The sequence below is a fragment of the Ascaphus truei genome, chromosome 1, assembly GCF_040206685.1.
Source record: "Ascaphus truei isolate aAscTru1 chromosome 1, aAscTru1.hap1, whole genome shotgun sequence".
NCBI lineage: Eukaryota > Metazoa > Chordata > Amphibia > Anura > Ascaphidae > Ascaphus > Ascaphus truei.
In genome coordinates, this window is record NC_134483.1 from 515,956,258 (window position 1) to 515,972,203 (window position 15,946).

Genomic DNA, 15,946 nt, shown 5'->3' on the forward strand with positions numbered 1-15,946 from the left:
GATTGAGCCACCTGTGCTGAAGCAGGGATATCCTGAAACCCTGACCTGTTGGTGGCCATTGAGGACTGGAGTACTGCTGCGGCCCCTCCTACCCTCCTACTTACCCGGATAAATGCAGGGATTTTCTCAGTTTCTCTCGGAGTTTCCCGCGCGGCGGCCACATCATCAGATAAGCGCTAATGGCGCTTATCATTGAAAGCGCCCGCGGTGCAGGAAAACGAACGGAAAAAAAGCCGCGCGCCGCCGCGTTTTTAAAAATCCCGCGGTGGCGGCCCCCGCAGGAGGATAAAGGCGGCCGCCACTGTAGGCCACCCCTGATTTAGACCATGTCTATAAATAATTTTTAAACGTAATATTCATCCAAGCGTCATGTCTCAAACCAACATGCTAGTTGCAAAGCTGTCCGAAGAACAAAGGGGTCATTTGAAAAATTAGCACACACTTAAAAAAGTATATTTTTCTGAAAAATAAAGGAAATTAAAAAATATTGTTTGTATGGCAAAATTGGATAATTATGCTCGCATTTTTCACCCTGAAATTTTCTTTAAATATTGACTTTTTTTTTTTTTTAAGCATCTTCAGAAAAAATAACAGAATCTCTATTTGTGATGCTTAGTGGAGCATATTTATATCATGGTAGCTGGAAAGTGTAGACAGCCTAGTAATAATAAGTATTGTATCCCGGGACAAACTTTTATTTTGGTAGTACAGGCAATACTCGGTTATCCGACACAATGCGTTACTCAAAATGGCGTTGTAAAGCGAAACGTTGTAAAGTGAAACACGTTTTCCCATAGGAACACTGTTTAAATGAAAGGTTCCATTCCTGAAACATTTTTAACACTAAAATACACCAAATATTTTATGCAAGCAATAAGATATGCAGCACACACATAAATTATATAGTTTATATACTGTATTATATATATAATATAACATAATAAATAATATATTATATAGTATGATATAATATTATATAGTATAATATTATATATATATATATATATATATATATATATATATATATATATATATATATACGCTCTTACGATGCTTTGCAACGTTGTGTATGTGTGTATATATATACACATGTAGGGGGTTTCTGGTTTCCCCTGTAGCCCCCTGTAAACAGCACAGGCTATACCTATCTTCCTTCTACTGTGATAAGCCCTGTTAAGATCAGGCACCAGTAATCATCATGGGTTTTCCCCCTTCATAGCCCTATCCTGAGTGGTAGACACAGGCCTGGACTCTGCTGCAGGCGTGAGCAAGAGGGGAGGTTCTGCTGCCACCATGAGGGGAGGGGCTAGCTCTATATTTTAGCAGCCCACTCCGGTGAGTGGGGGGCTTTTTGTCTTGTTCTTCTCTTTTGATGGTTCTTCGGGAGAGAGTAGATTAGGAAGAGTTCGAGTGAACAGTGATATCGAGAGTCTAGAACTGCTGAGTATTAAGCCGTGAGCCACAAATCCTGCGGAACGGTCCGAGGAGTATCAGGAGGCTGCGGGCTCCCCGGCGCAGCGTGCCGGAAGAGAGCGAGAGGAACTAAACCGATCAGCGTCTATAAGTAGAGCTGATAGAATTATAGACTGGTGGACCAATGCCCACACCCCGCTGCCAGGGGTGATGGGGGAAGAATTCAAGACCCACCTCGAGGCTAACCTCGGAGGTGGGCCACGGGGTATTGAAGCCATAGCTCAGACCATCCTGTTGGAAGAGTGACTTGGAGGGAAGGAGAGGAGGAAGCCTTTGGGCGGAGGTGAGCGGTGTATACCCTGTCCTGGCGATTGTATTGCGGCTGCTGGAGGCCTTATCGTTGGGATATCGTTGTTCTGTCAAATAAAGAAACTATTCTTCACCCGTAAAAACTGTGTGTGATTTGGAGAGTATAACCCTGGGACCTGAGGGGTTCTTCTATACCGGTCCTGTCCCATATTCCTGGGAGTATAGAAGATGGAGGCGCTGCACCACTAAGAGATCATGGAGGCTATCACCCCAGAAGCCCGGTCCTGGCTCCCCCACAACACCGCGGGAAGCTCAGGCCCTCCTATTCCTAACAGGTACGCACCACACCGCATGTAATCAGCCCCCATGCACCCTAGACACCACTGTAGCGTCTGGGGGGGGGGAGGGGGAAGCAGGGTTACACCCCTCTGTACCTCCGCTGCAGGGCGCAATCACGGGAGGTGCTGTGAGGGAGCGTCCGGAGGTTCCGCGGCGGCCCGATAGCACAGGGTGCCGCCATGTTGTATGGGCATTGCGCAATACTCATGCGCGACCAGGAGGCACGGAGAGAGTTCGCGCATGCGCAGTGTAAGCGCGCGAACGGCTGGCCAATAACCAGGAGGCTCTGAAGTAAACTACAATTCCCATGAGCCTCAGCAGAGCCACATGACACCATGTGAGAGACATCCTATTCCCTTACTGTATTAGCAGTCAGGGACACAGTGTTCTTCCTAAGCTGCTGTGTGCGAACAGTGGTTTGGGCTCAAGCTGCTGGACATTTCCAAACTCGTGAGAGACTACGCTGGATCGGCGGATCCTTTTTGAAGTCTGTTACCGGCTGCTGGAGTAGCCGGAAGGTATTTAATAAGTGCACCAACACCGGTACCTTCAGGCGCTGATCCCGCCTTGGGGGAGGGTTCTTTTTGGACACTGGGTTGAGTGACCAAGGGACTGAGTCTATACATTGGACACGGTGTGGGGTGCACGCGGTGGTGGGAAGTGACATTACTCAATGAGGAGAGTGGTCAGGCCACTGGTGTATATTTTCTGAATATCAGCTATTCATGTACTGTACTATATGTGTTTTATCCCTAATAGGTGTAAGCTAAGGTTTTGCGATTACTTATTAGTAAAAGGTTACAACGTTGTGGCTTGTTATCATTATTCTTACCTAGGGGAATCTTACTTATTGGGGATCCTGGGTAAGTGGAGGCGCTGCCAAGAACATATTGTCACCCCAGGCTCCCAGTTAGCGAAGGCCCAGATCTCGCTGAGCCAGCAGGTACATACAGGCATACCCTGGTTTAAGGACACTCACTTTAAGTACACTCGCGAGTATGTACATATTGCCCAATAGTCAAACGGCAGCTCATGCATGCGCCTGTCAGCACATCCTGAACAGCAATACCGGCTCCCTACCTGTACCGAAGCTGTGCGCAAGCGGGGAGACTATAGAGCCTGTTACACATGCGTTATTTACATCCGTTATGCACGTATATGACGATTGCAGTACAGCACATGCATCGATAAGTGGAAAAAAGGTAGTGCTTCACTTTAAGTACATTTTCACTTTACATACATGCTCCGGTCCCATTGCGTACGTTAATGCGGGGTATGCCTGTACAGCACTAGTAGTCCCTCTATATAGCAGCAGGAAAGAGTGCTACACACACATACACACAAACGACGTTGCAAAGCGTCGTAAGAGCGCTGGATAAGCCGTTTTGGCGTTGTAAAAATGAACATAGGTATGCATTGCATAGCGTTGGAAAAGCCATTCGTTGTAAAACGAAGCGTTGTAAAACGAGGCCTGCCTGTACACATTCTTACTGTATGCATAGGCTTCATCTTCATAAACGGGTCCCACAAACAATTGTAGGACACTCTTCATCCATTTAGCACGTGGTCTTGTGCCAAAGTTTGATTTTTCTTGCAGGCGTGTAGACTTCATAAGAAAACCAATAAACAGAAATTCTGCAGAATACTACACGGCTAATAATAGTTTGGCACATGCATGTACAGGTAGGCGGTGAATGGGGAAGTACAAAAGGGCCTATATATTATGCGTAAAGCAGTATAGTGTTGCAATATCTTACATAGAACATATTCAGTTGAGCTCAGCCGGTGCGTTTCATACCCAAGCTTGTGCTAGCTGTGACAGTCCAGAATTTCCTTCTGTCCTGGTTACTTCAGTAAGAAGTAACGACCAGTGGTCATTATTAATGATGTCTATGATTGATGAATAACCTCTTACATCATTTTCGTCTTTTCAAAACCAGCAACTTTTTTTCTTGTTTAGAACGAACGTGGGACGAGTTCCAAAAAGTGCCCGCTACCCGCTCCAATGAAACCCGTGTGGTCTAATCCACCATGCCAACTTCACAAAGCCCATCGCTGCCATTGGCAGCAAATCGGTTAAATTAGGGGTTCTCAACTCCAGTCCTCAAGATCCTCCAACAGGTCAGGCTTTAAGGGTATCCTGGCTTCAGCACAGGTGGCTCAATCAGTGGCTCAGTCGAAGACTGAAGAAGGGGTCTGCTGAAGCAGGGAGTGATTGAGCCACCTGTGCTGAAGCAGGGATATCCTGAAAACCTAAACTGCTGGGGGGGTCTTGAGGACTGTAGTTGAGCACCCGTTGGGTTAAATATACCGCAGTTATCATGTTGCCGGGCAGCGCCTTATTTTCGGCTCCACCGTATTCGCTGTTGAACGCGAGCAGCATATGATACGTGCAGCGCTTGGCTTTCGGTGCTTGGGCTGGGAAATAAGCCAATTTGCCGAACGCCCAATTAAAAAGGGGAACAGCCCCGGGAGAGGCTCGTTTTGTCTGCTGACCTCTTCTGTTTCGTCTCCACCCCTCTAAGTCTTTCAGCTCTAGCAACGGTCGGCATTGAGTTGACAATGAGCTGTGCCCTTTGCTCGCCAGCCTATTGTTCCCGTGGTGTTTAGTACTTAGCTGGTGGATTTGATTGGAATGCCCGTCCCCAAGATCTAATTAAAAAGAAAAGAGCCCGAATAATGCAGATGGGGGGCACGTGGCCCGGCGGATGCAGGCTGCTCTCATCTCTAGCAGGTGGCTGCGATTCACAGGGGCAGTTAGCCGTTTGCCCTTTTAATAATGACTACTCCGCATATTGTGTGCATATGCTCGGTTCAGCCGGGTTTGGCTCATGCTGTTGCAGATAAGAGTGGATACTTTGTTCCAAATTTTTAGACTTAAGACACAAATCAAGCAAGTGCACTGATTAATCACTCCAATAAAAAGAAGCCCGGCAATAGATGCAGCTTAATTTGCTTCTGCGTTAGACTAGAGCAGGGGTGGCCAACGCCCGTCCTCAAGAGCTACCAACAGGTCGGGATATCCCTGCTTCAGCACAGGTGGCTCAATCAGAGGCTCCGTTGAAGACTGTGCTGAAGCTTGGACGGATTGAGCCACCTCTGCTGAAGCATGGATATCCTGACCTGTTGGTAGCTCTTGCTGTGCTGATGCTAGGACCGATTCAGCCGTCTGTGCTGAGGCTGCGACTAATTGAGCCACCTGTGCTGAAGCAGGGTATCTGAAAAAGCTGACCTGTTGGTGACCCTAGAGGACTGGAGTTGCCCACCCCTGGAGTAGACGGACCTCTTTAGCAGCTTTTTTGGCGTGCGTAATTTTAAGCAAAGCTTTTACAGTGAAAGTAGCTGGCGCACTGGTATTTACATGATGTGTTTAATATTAAGAAATAGGTTTAAATGTTGTCAGTAAAAAAAAAAAAAAAAAAGTTGTGAAATACCAATTTACATTTAAAATTGATTTAGTCATTTAATTACTGTACATGTCTCCAGATCGTGTTTTTAGAGAGCTGGATTAATCTGGATGTGGGGGAATATCTTTAGATTCTTATTTTTACCGTGTTAACCATGGAAGAAGCACTTTACAGAATCAGTGCACACGGCAATACTGTGTAATACAACATGGGAATAAGTGCATCAACAAAAGACCTTATATTATATTGTAGGTCACGTATGCAAATAGGAAAAGTGTGCTGCCTTTTTAACGGAAACCACAAAAATGTTATTTTCACTAGGATTTTGCACTTCATGTAAAGAGGCAATCCAAATGACCCAAGCCGACGATCGATTTGTTCTACCGTGATCGATCAGCAAAAATCCTGCTTCTCAGGGTATACTAAATGGCTGCCTTTCAGTTTCAATCAGTCCTTCAGTCAGTGTAACTCAGCAGCTACAATGTAGCCTGATATTACTAAGATAATGATGGGAATATATGCTACAAATTATCACAAACAGCAAAGTGTTGCAAATATCTTGCACTGCTGGGGGAGTGTGCTAATACCTGCAATAGAAATCAAAGGATGCACAGTATGTTAAAACTCTTTAAAAATGGCATTAAGAGTTGAATGACATCTTTTTTTTTTAGTAAATATTATCTAATACTACAGTACTGATTTATATATAAAAAAAAAACCACACATGTAGGGTATTGCATGGATTGCCCCTTTAAGCTGAAGTTTTAAAGAGTAATTGCAGACAGCTCTCAATACGTTTAATTGAGTCTCACTAGGAGTCAGTCTCACTGATTTTTTGCATCAGCTCATAGACTTCAGTCGAGTCTGCCGCATACATATGGTCCAGAACGCCCAAACCTCACACTTGGAGTTTAACATCTTGGCCATTGTATTGGAATTCCGTTTAATGATGAATATTAGGAACAAGAAGACGGGTTCCTGGATGTCCCAGCTATAAAGGGCAGTCCTCTGAACAGGGATTATTGTGGAGACTGCTTGCATAACTTTATATGTGATGGCTTGAATAATATATGGATTGCAAATGATCCTGGTTTTATTCTTGGTGCCACGTCAATTAGTGGTTGTGTAGTACCTGGGATGTTTCTTAATTTCTACTAGTAAACTTCCAATTTAAGGGGGAATATTCATTAGACTGCAATAGTGCTGATCGGGGCACTATCGCATGGAAACTCCCAACGACAGTTCTCTAATTAAAAAATAACCCCTCTAGGGCAGGGGTGGTCACCTCCAGTCCTCAAGATCTCCAACAGGTTTTAAGGATATGCCTGCTTCAGCACAGGTGACTCAATCAGAGCCACTAATTGTGCCGCCTGTGCTGAAGCGGGCATATCCTTAAAACCTGACCTGTTGGAGGATCTTGAGGACTGGAGCTGACCACCCCTGCACTAGACTGTTGTTTATACGTAAGAGTGAAAGGACCTTGAGAAGCTTGGCTTTGCAGCACCACTTGTTTTGTAAGACCAAAGACAATGCTGTCTGCAGGCATATTATATAATCACATGGTCTTTATTTCTACTATTTAAACTAGTACTTCAGTATTAGGTGATACCTTTTTTATTTGGACTAACAATAAATATAATAAGACAAGCTTTCGAGCGTTCTCCTCTTCCTCAGGTCTACAATACTGATTGTCAAAATATTTCATGAGTTGGGCCCCCCCCGCAAAAAACACAAGATAACGGTGTATGTCAGATGGGGTAGAGAAGGGTTGGCAAAGGGAATGGTAAATAAATAGACAGGGCAATAAATGTTTGAAACGGATAGTGAGAAATGTGTAGAGCAAGTAGGACCATCCATCCATCAGTAGTGTGAAGATGGGGTGAGGTGCAGGAGGGGGGCAGGAGAGGAAGAAGGGATTGAATTCTAAAATGAACAGAGAGGCACGGAGAAACATTACAAAAAAAACATGATAGTGTAAGAAACCCCACATCAGCATCAAGTTCTGTTTCCCCAGTGCTGTTATTGTACCCGGAGGAATCTCCGAGGCTAGAGAAGAGACCGAGGAGGTGGAGGAGGAGCTGAGAGACGGAGGCTGGCCCCGAGCACACACCGGACACGGGGACAGACAGCAGCGAGCATGTCCGATCAGAAAGGCGCCAGTTAGCGGTTCCTGCTCGTACTCTCTGTGTCAGTTCCACCTCCCCCCCCCCCCTCAGCATTAGATTTCCGGGTTCCGTGGGCACTCGAGCATTACATAGATTATGCTGGAGATCACTGTGCTTAGCCCGACGGTACCTGGGATCTATTTTGTTATTGTTGATCACTTTGCTGCAGCTGTGGGTGTGTAATACAAGGGCTGGTTATATATGATTATTCCCTTTGCCCATAGTGCAGCATGGGGGTTGTATTTATATGTATGTGTGGTTTTACTATATGTTTTATTAAATTGTGTACTCAGTTTTTCGTTTGGATGGTTTCTATTTTATTGATCATCTGTGAGTGTGATATTAATCCTTGGTGCGCTTGGTGTGCTTTTGTTTTTGTTTCTTTGGGATCTCCTTTTGGAGATCCCATTTAGGAGCGTTTGGGGAGGTGCTCCATCACTTTTGAGCTGCAAAAGGATTGTGATTTAAAGGAAAGATTCAAGACAGCCTGAGCGCGGAACCTTACATTTGTTTTGTTTTTTCTGTTTCCCCAGTGTCGAATAGTATCACCATCTTGAGTTCCACTAAACATTCTGCTGAGCAGTCGGACCTCCAAGTCACCCATGGAATGATCTGGCTGTGAGAAGTGTTGTCCCACTGGAGCTCAGCCTCCGCCCTCCTCACAGCATGCCATTGTGTCTGTGCAGGTTCACCCTGGCTTGATGTTCCTGGCTGGCCTCACCAATGTAACATCACCAGTCACACCCTCTGCTCTGAATCATATATTCCACACTCCTGGATGTGCAGCAGCATGATCCCTCAACCCCAAACGTTCCATGTTTGTGACCGGCTTTTGGATTCCCGGCATAGATGCTTGCAAAGTCTGCCGCATGGGACGCTGCATGGTCCCGCTCCATTCTCAGCATCTTTGAGTTGGTTGTGAGTTTATCTGTTCACTAAATGTGTTATTTAAATGAGAGAAATACTGCAATCGTTTGCCATTATGCAAAAATCCGGAATAAAAACAAACAAACGCAAGCAGAAATCTACGGACTTCAAAAAGAAAACGAAGAGTTAACAATAAAAGCAAAAAGAAAAGGCAATGGGTCATATATACTAAGCCATTAGCCACCGGAATAGGACTCTGAGGTGACTTATGGCTTAGCGCTGCTTCAGTAATATGGCCCCGTACTGTTAAACATATTTTAAAATAGGATATTGCTGTGGGTGTAAATGTGAGCAAGGCGTGACAATACCAAGCATTCCTGGATATTTGCAGCTCCTGAAACTTTTGTGAAGTAGTCATAGTCAACAATTGCAATTGTTTGTTCAGACTCCAAGAAGTCTGAGAGAGAAAGAGAGCAGTTTCCTTTGTTCTTTGCAAATTTCATGCAATAATATCAAAATTACGGGGTACTTAGTATAAGAGAGCGCCATGTTTTGCCATGAAACGCGTCAGATGGTTTGCTCTTCTGGCCTTGTTTTCTGTAATTGATTTTAACAAAGAAAATAAAGTACTGACGTTTTAAGAAATGTGGATGATGCCTTTAAATAGCTGTGGCAGCGACGGGATTTTGATGGATACTGTGGCGCCCGAGATGTCTGCACCGAACACCTGCTGGTGGAACTGCCATTAGTAGGGATCCAACATAGAGTAGCAGAAATAAATCTTATTTAACGAGTTTCGTCGTCTGAGCACTGAAGGAACAATTCTTAAATGTGTGCAATATGCACATTTAGTATGTAAGATAGTTGAGTTTTATAATGAGAGAAAGAGACTATTGGCATTCACAATCTGCAGCTCTTGGCTTTTTCAATAAGAATTATACATACCAAAATATTGCAACTAAAACACCTTTGCGTGTAGTTTTCATGACAAAAGTGGTCTGTTTGTGAGGTATTATAGTTTTTGCCACAAGTTCAATAGTTTAACTAATGTTGGTGTTATCAAGTAGGGAGATACATTTCATATAAAAACTCTCTCTCTCTCATATTTGAAGTGATCACCTAGTAGAAGATATTCTCACTCACTCTTCAGCATCATTGGTCTAATCCAGTTCAGTGGATTGTCACTGTGAAATCCATATTTTTTTTTTCTATTAACCTTTCATCATTTCATTTTTTAGCCCAGAATCTCAGATCTCACTCATCTGGACCTTGACAGCTACAATGACTATAAGATTCATTATGGCCCAGTAGCTGCCTTACTGTGTAAATGTGAACCAATCTTGATCCTCCTCTGTGTGGGAGAGCCTGTAATGCATTCCAGAGCATTGAATGAGTTAAGTAAGTCCCTTTAATCCCTACTTGAATAACTCTTGATGGCCAAGAATGCCTATGTACTAGAAAGCAAACATGATGAAAGCATGATTGACTAGCTGGGAAGGCAAATGCACCCTGAATGTCTCCAAGTCTTCCGTCACAGAGCAACACAAACTGGTTTCCATTCACTAGTTTCTAGTGTAATCTAGAGTTGTAAAATGACAATTTGCATGTTGATCCTGCAAAGAAAAAAAAGGTCAGCTGTTGCTGCTACAAAAAGGTTTTTGTCTTTCGAATAAAAGTGAATGGAAATCTGCCTTAATTTCATGCACCTTTTAGGAGGTGTTTAATGCGCAGTTTGTATGCTGAGTAAACAGCTGCGTTCCTTTAGGAAAATAATTCAGACATTCATCTTCTGACTTATTTTTTTTTTTTTTTTTTAAGAATAAATATTTGCCTTGGGGTTTTCAGTTTTGACTTTCATGAGCAAAGCCACGTATGCGCAATGTATCATTAGATCAGGGGTCCTCAATTCCAGTCCTCAAGCCTCCCCCAAACGGGTCGGGTTTTAAGGATATCCCAGCTTCAGCACAGGTGGCTTAATCAGTGGCTCAGACTGAACCACTAATCGTATGCTATCTGACCAGTCCCGAAATTATCTAGTTAAACTCTGCGTGCAATGATAGCATCAGACTCCCCCCTCCCCGCACCCCAAAAAAAAGCTGAAATTTGCACGGAAGATTCTGCCCGTTAGCTTATCTTTCGAAATGAGTTGTCTGCATGATGGTTTTTCAACCATCTCACTGTGACTGTCTTCAAAATAACCTTTAACGTCTGTGTTGGTAAAATGTGGGTTGAGCTGTTTTTTTGCAGGGTTTATAGCCGATTCCCACCTACAGTACGTGTGAAATAGCTGTCCTCCTTTCATAACACAGCACGTCCTGTGTGAATGCTCAGTAAGATAACCTTGCTCTTCTCAGTCTGCAACATTACAGTGCATTTGATAAGAGAACTGATTATTTTTCAACTGGACGTAACCCTTCCATATCTCTAGGCTGCCATGGCCTGACGAGGCACTTTGACTATGCACATTTTGTTGTGTTGTTTCATACATTTCATAACCTGTGTTTTGAATGAGGCACCAACTTGGGTGGTTAAGTTTATTAAAACATCATCAATTGTACATATAAATATAAAAATAATAATTTAAAAATAAATATATATATATATATATACATACACAAAAAAATCTTGGAAGTGGTGGTCACTGACATCCGAGTATAGCAAACAACCAAGCGTAGTATAATAAAAGTTTAGTATTTATTCATCAAAGCGGAAGGACACACAAAAAGTGTATACTCTAACGCGTTTCGTCTCATCTGAGATGAAACGCGTTAGAGTATACACTCCTTGTATGTCCTTCCGCTTTGATGAATAAATACTAAACTTTTATTATACTACGCTTGGTTGTTTCCTATACTCGGATTTCAGTGACCACCACTTCCAAGATTTTTTTCTACAATTTCTATCGGCATGTGAGCGGTGTGTGTGGGGGTCCTTTTCATGTTTCAGCACAGACAGGCGGACACAGACAGCTCATCGTGAGTACCGGCCAGCTGACGGAAGGTGAGGGATACAGGGTGCGGTAAGGGAAGCTATGAAGACGCTGTGAGTACTTTTTAGACACGCTTTACTGTATTCCTGTCTATCTTGGAACTCTTATGCTTATATAACCCCCCACCCTGGCTGAGTCCACTACAAACACACCGGATAAATATATTTATATATCAACCCCCCCACACGCTCACCTAAACCGAAGGAACTAGAGACTGTTGTGAAAAAATATTTTTATTTCATTATTGCCATTGACGGAGCATCGGATGTTCTTGAGGTTTTCCTCATGTATTTGGGGTGATCCTCCTTCTCCGATTATGACACTGTGTGCTCATTTGCATGTCATTTCCCAGAATCCCTTGCTGCAGTGGAAGTGCTGTATGCTGGGTGATAATGGGGAAAGGCGGGGTTGCAGACCTGCCTAAGACATGCAGATGAGCATACAGTTGTATTTGCATATTTGCTTTCCTGTGGAGGGTTTTTGTCACTTTTTTTACTTACCATAACTTAACTCAGTATTATGGCATAACCTATCCCATAGCCTCTTTGCATACCCAGTTAAAATCAACCCCACACTGATGAGACCCATCAAGGTCGAAACAGCTGTCTGGATCGCTTCTCGGCCTTTTGGCTAAGATCAAGGCGATATGAGTGCTCCTCTCGACCTGCACAGCTATGACCAAATGCAGTACTATCCTATCTGGGGTTTCAGTAGGAAAGGTCTGTGGCAAGCATTTGGCCCTCTAGCTCGTTGAGAGGTGGTGTCCAGACCCCGGACCACAGAACCCCTGAGCCTTCGGGCTAAGGGGGGATGGCATTCGAACAACCAGCCCTTCGGGGCTGGGGTGCACCCGCACAACCCTCAAAAGAGGGGAGATGATGCGAACTCCCTTGCGGGCCTCGGGCCAGAGGGAGGAAGAGACGGATGTCCTGAATCCTAACGGAGGAAGGCATCAATGTCCCTGGAGACCTAGGCTTTCGGGCTGAAACCTTCAGGGAAACTGTGCACTGAGGGCGGGTCTGACTTCGGTTGGACAGTCCAAAGGCAAGCTCCCTATCCACTGAAGTGGACTGGGATCCGAGGAGCGAGAGGGTGTACCCTCTCGGGAGGAAAAAAAAAAAAAAAACCTGTCTGTGGGTGGTTTTCTGGGTATGCACCTTAACCTTGGCTGTGCTCAAAGCTGTGACCATGCAGCAAGCTTAAGCCTATAGGGAACCATGTTAAAAAATGGTTTTTGAGGCAAAAAGTGACACTGTGTGCTTATTTGCATGTCATTTCCCAGAATCCCTTGCTGCAGTGGAAGTGCTGTGTGCTGGGTGATAATGGGGAAAGGCGGGGTTGCAGACATGCCTAAGACATGTAGATGAGCATACAGTTGTATTTACATTTGCATATATATATACACACGCACACGCACGCATGCATATGAGTGTTGTATGGTTTTTTAACAAAAAAATTGTGTTTTGGATTTATAAATACTGTATCATATAACAGTGATATATATATATAAATATATATATATATATATATATATATATATATATATATATATATATATATATATATATATATATACATGTAGAGGTATTAGTACCGTGTTAGCTGAGCTTCAATAATCAAAAAATAAATAGATGATACCGTTCTGTGGCTAACGAAATGCTTTTATTTTTGCGAGCTTTCGAGATACACTGATCTCTTCTTCCGGCGATGTTACAATGAATGAAGCAAAAGGTATACTTAAAAACAGTGTCTCTTGGAATGTTATCTGTGCTGTTCCTTCCCCCGGTGTGGATGTGTTTTATGGCTAGAGGTGTCAAAAGGTAGATAAAAGCAAGTGAAGAAAGATTGTGTATGTGTATCAGTGTGAATAAAAATGAATGGAGAGCCCACAGTATATACAGTGCTTTATACAAGGTGTGTGTGGAGTGGGAGTGGATATAAATGGTGTGGGTGGGTGTGGAAATGTGAGAGTTTGTAGCACAACTAAAAGTGTGTGTGGATATATATATATATATATATATATATATATATATATATATATATATATATATATAACAAAACAAACAAAGGAATGAAGTAGCGCCTCTATATATAACTAATTTGTAAAAAAGAACCAGTTGAGCTAATCATATAAGGTGCTTGGTGGGGTGACTAGTTTTAAAACTAATACACATTGATATAGACTAAAACATGCAATGCAATGTAGACTAATTCACTATTTATAACTAAATTAAAAAAACCTCTATAGGTTTAGACTGCTAACAGTTTTAATAACACAAAATTTAAAAAAGTGAAAAAGTGAAAAATGAAAAAAATACAATAAAACCTTCAATAGTTAAAAAGTCCTGTTCCAATGATAAGTGCACCAGGTTCTTGCTGCCCTGTTTTAAAGGGATCACCAGTCCCTGACCATATCTGAAAAAAAAAGAAAAGAAAAAACAGGCGCACACCTAGTGCATTAACATAATAAAAATTGTATTTCAAGGAACATAAAATCTGACAAATGCCCACTCACAAGGATAAAGCAATAAATAGCGTGTATGAGATTGGCTCTCATTTGCCGTTGACTCGCTCCTCTCTGTGTAGCTCCAAGTCCTGGCGTCGTCACGTGACTCCCCTCGTGTAGCCGGTGAGCCGGTGAACCGGAAGCTCACATGCAGTGTTCGGCTGGGAAGGGACCCTCTAGACAGCAAAGGTCCTCCAGGTCCTCTATGGTTAGGTTGTGTTGGAGCCATCTGATACACACCAAAGATAGAGTCTCTGGCAGCAGCAGGCCTCGATGCTCGTGGGCAAATGGCGGTCTCAAGCTAGTCACGCCCTACGCGTTTCGTCACGGATAGTGACTTCTTCAGGGGTACCCTACAAGCTACCCATCATGATATTTATAGGGGGATACTTGTGATAGGTTTGCCAATAATTAGATAATGAAACTTGTTAATCAATTAGTATACATCATTAACATATTGTCGGACAGGTGCATCACATATAGACACACTGTGAATGTATCATGAAAATCTTTCCATTGACTCAATGGGGTCTTCATGATACATTCACAGTGTGTCTATATGTGATGCACCTGTCCGACAATATGTTAATGATGTATAACCCCTCCTCTCTATCAGGAATGCCAGCTAGTCTACCAAATGGAGTACCTGGCAGGAAATCCTTTGTTGTGAGGTGTGAAAGGATGGTTCTGCAGCGATGCCGGAGCAGTGGCTACAGATACCCCAAACCCTGACTCTCTGGACCCTCCGGAACCGGAGCTATGGAATACCAAATTTCTGCATTTGACACTTAGCCGTTTTCCTGAGCTGTTTCTGCCGCCGCCATTGGAACCTATGGCGCGGCCCGCTCTTCTCGGTTCGACCCTTATCGGGGGTCCAGGATTTGGGGACCCGGTTGTGGTCGAGTGGGGGGAGGTCTAGGAACTAGGGACAGAAAGAATTTTATTCCTAGCGGCCCTAGAACTGTTTATTCCCACGCCACTTGTCGTTGAACTTGACTTGTAAGTGATCAAAGCTCTCCTATTGAAAATGTATCCGCTTTGTATCTGGTTTGGACGGCAGCCAACTCGTTCCTGGAAAGCTCTCTCGAGGGTTTCTCCATTGAAGTCAAGAGGGGAAACAGGGGAATACACATGTACATGTCATTACAGGGGTTAAATCCCCGTTCTGGGCCTTAGCCCAGTTAACCCTTTGACTCCCGGGTGAGGTCAGGGGATGGCCAAATGGGGTGTAACCCCTTTAATCCCAGGCCACCCCCTTTCTCCCTCTACAGGGACTATCATATTTATTTCTTTTATTTATAAAATGTTTTACCAGGAAGTAATACATTGAGAGTTACCTCTCGTTTTCAAGTATGTCCTGGGCACAGAGTTATGATGACAGATGCATGGTTATAAATACATAGGTCCTCATGCAGTAAGCACCGAAAAGCTGATAAGCTCCAAAAATCTGCATTTTTTTCAGCCGAAAAAAACTTTTCGGCAGCCGGGTGCCGATTAGCCACTTTTCGCCACTTATCGGCACTTTCTGAAACGCGCTCAATTCTAGTAGCCCCGATCAGCTTTTCGCTGCTGATCGGCACTCTAGAATTGAGATTTGTACGGCAATCCAGCCCGCCATCTAAAGTTGGCAAGTTGCTGGGGGAGAAGCATCGTCAAGGTAGACACTTAGAAAAATCATGCCTTTTTCCTGCCTGGGATTGATGCCTGGAGTCTCCGGAGCTGATACCCATTAATACCAGCACCGGAGCCCCCCGGCATGCATCCGAGGCAGGAAAAATGCATTTAAAGCCCACTTCATTACCCTAGCGGCTAACCGTATGTTTGTCTCAAAAAAAAATTCCGCTTCTTTTCAACATGCCAAACCATACTAGCATAATCCCTATGTCCCTTATTCTGGAAATTGTGATAAGTGCAGATGACGTGCTATTACATGAAAATGAAAGACCTTACC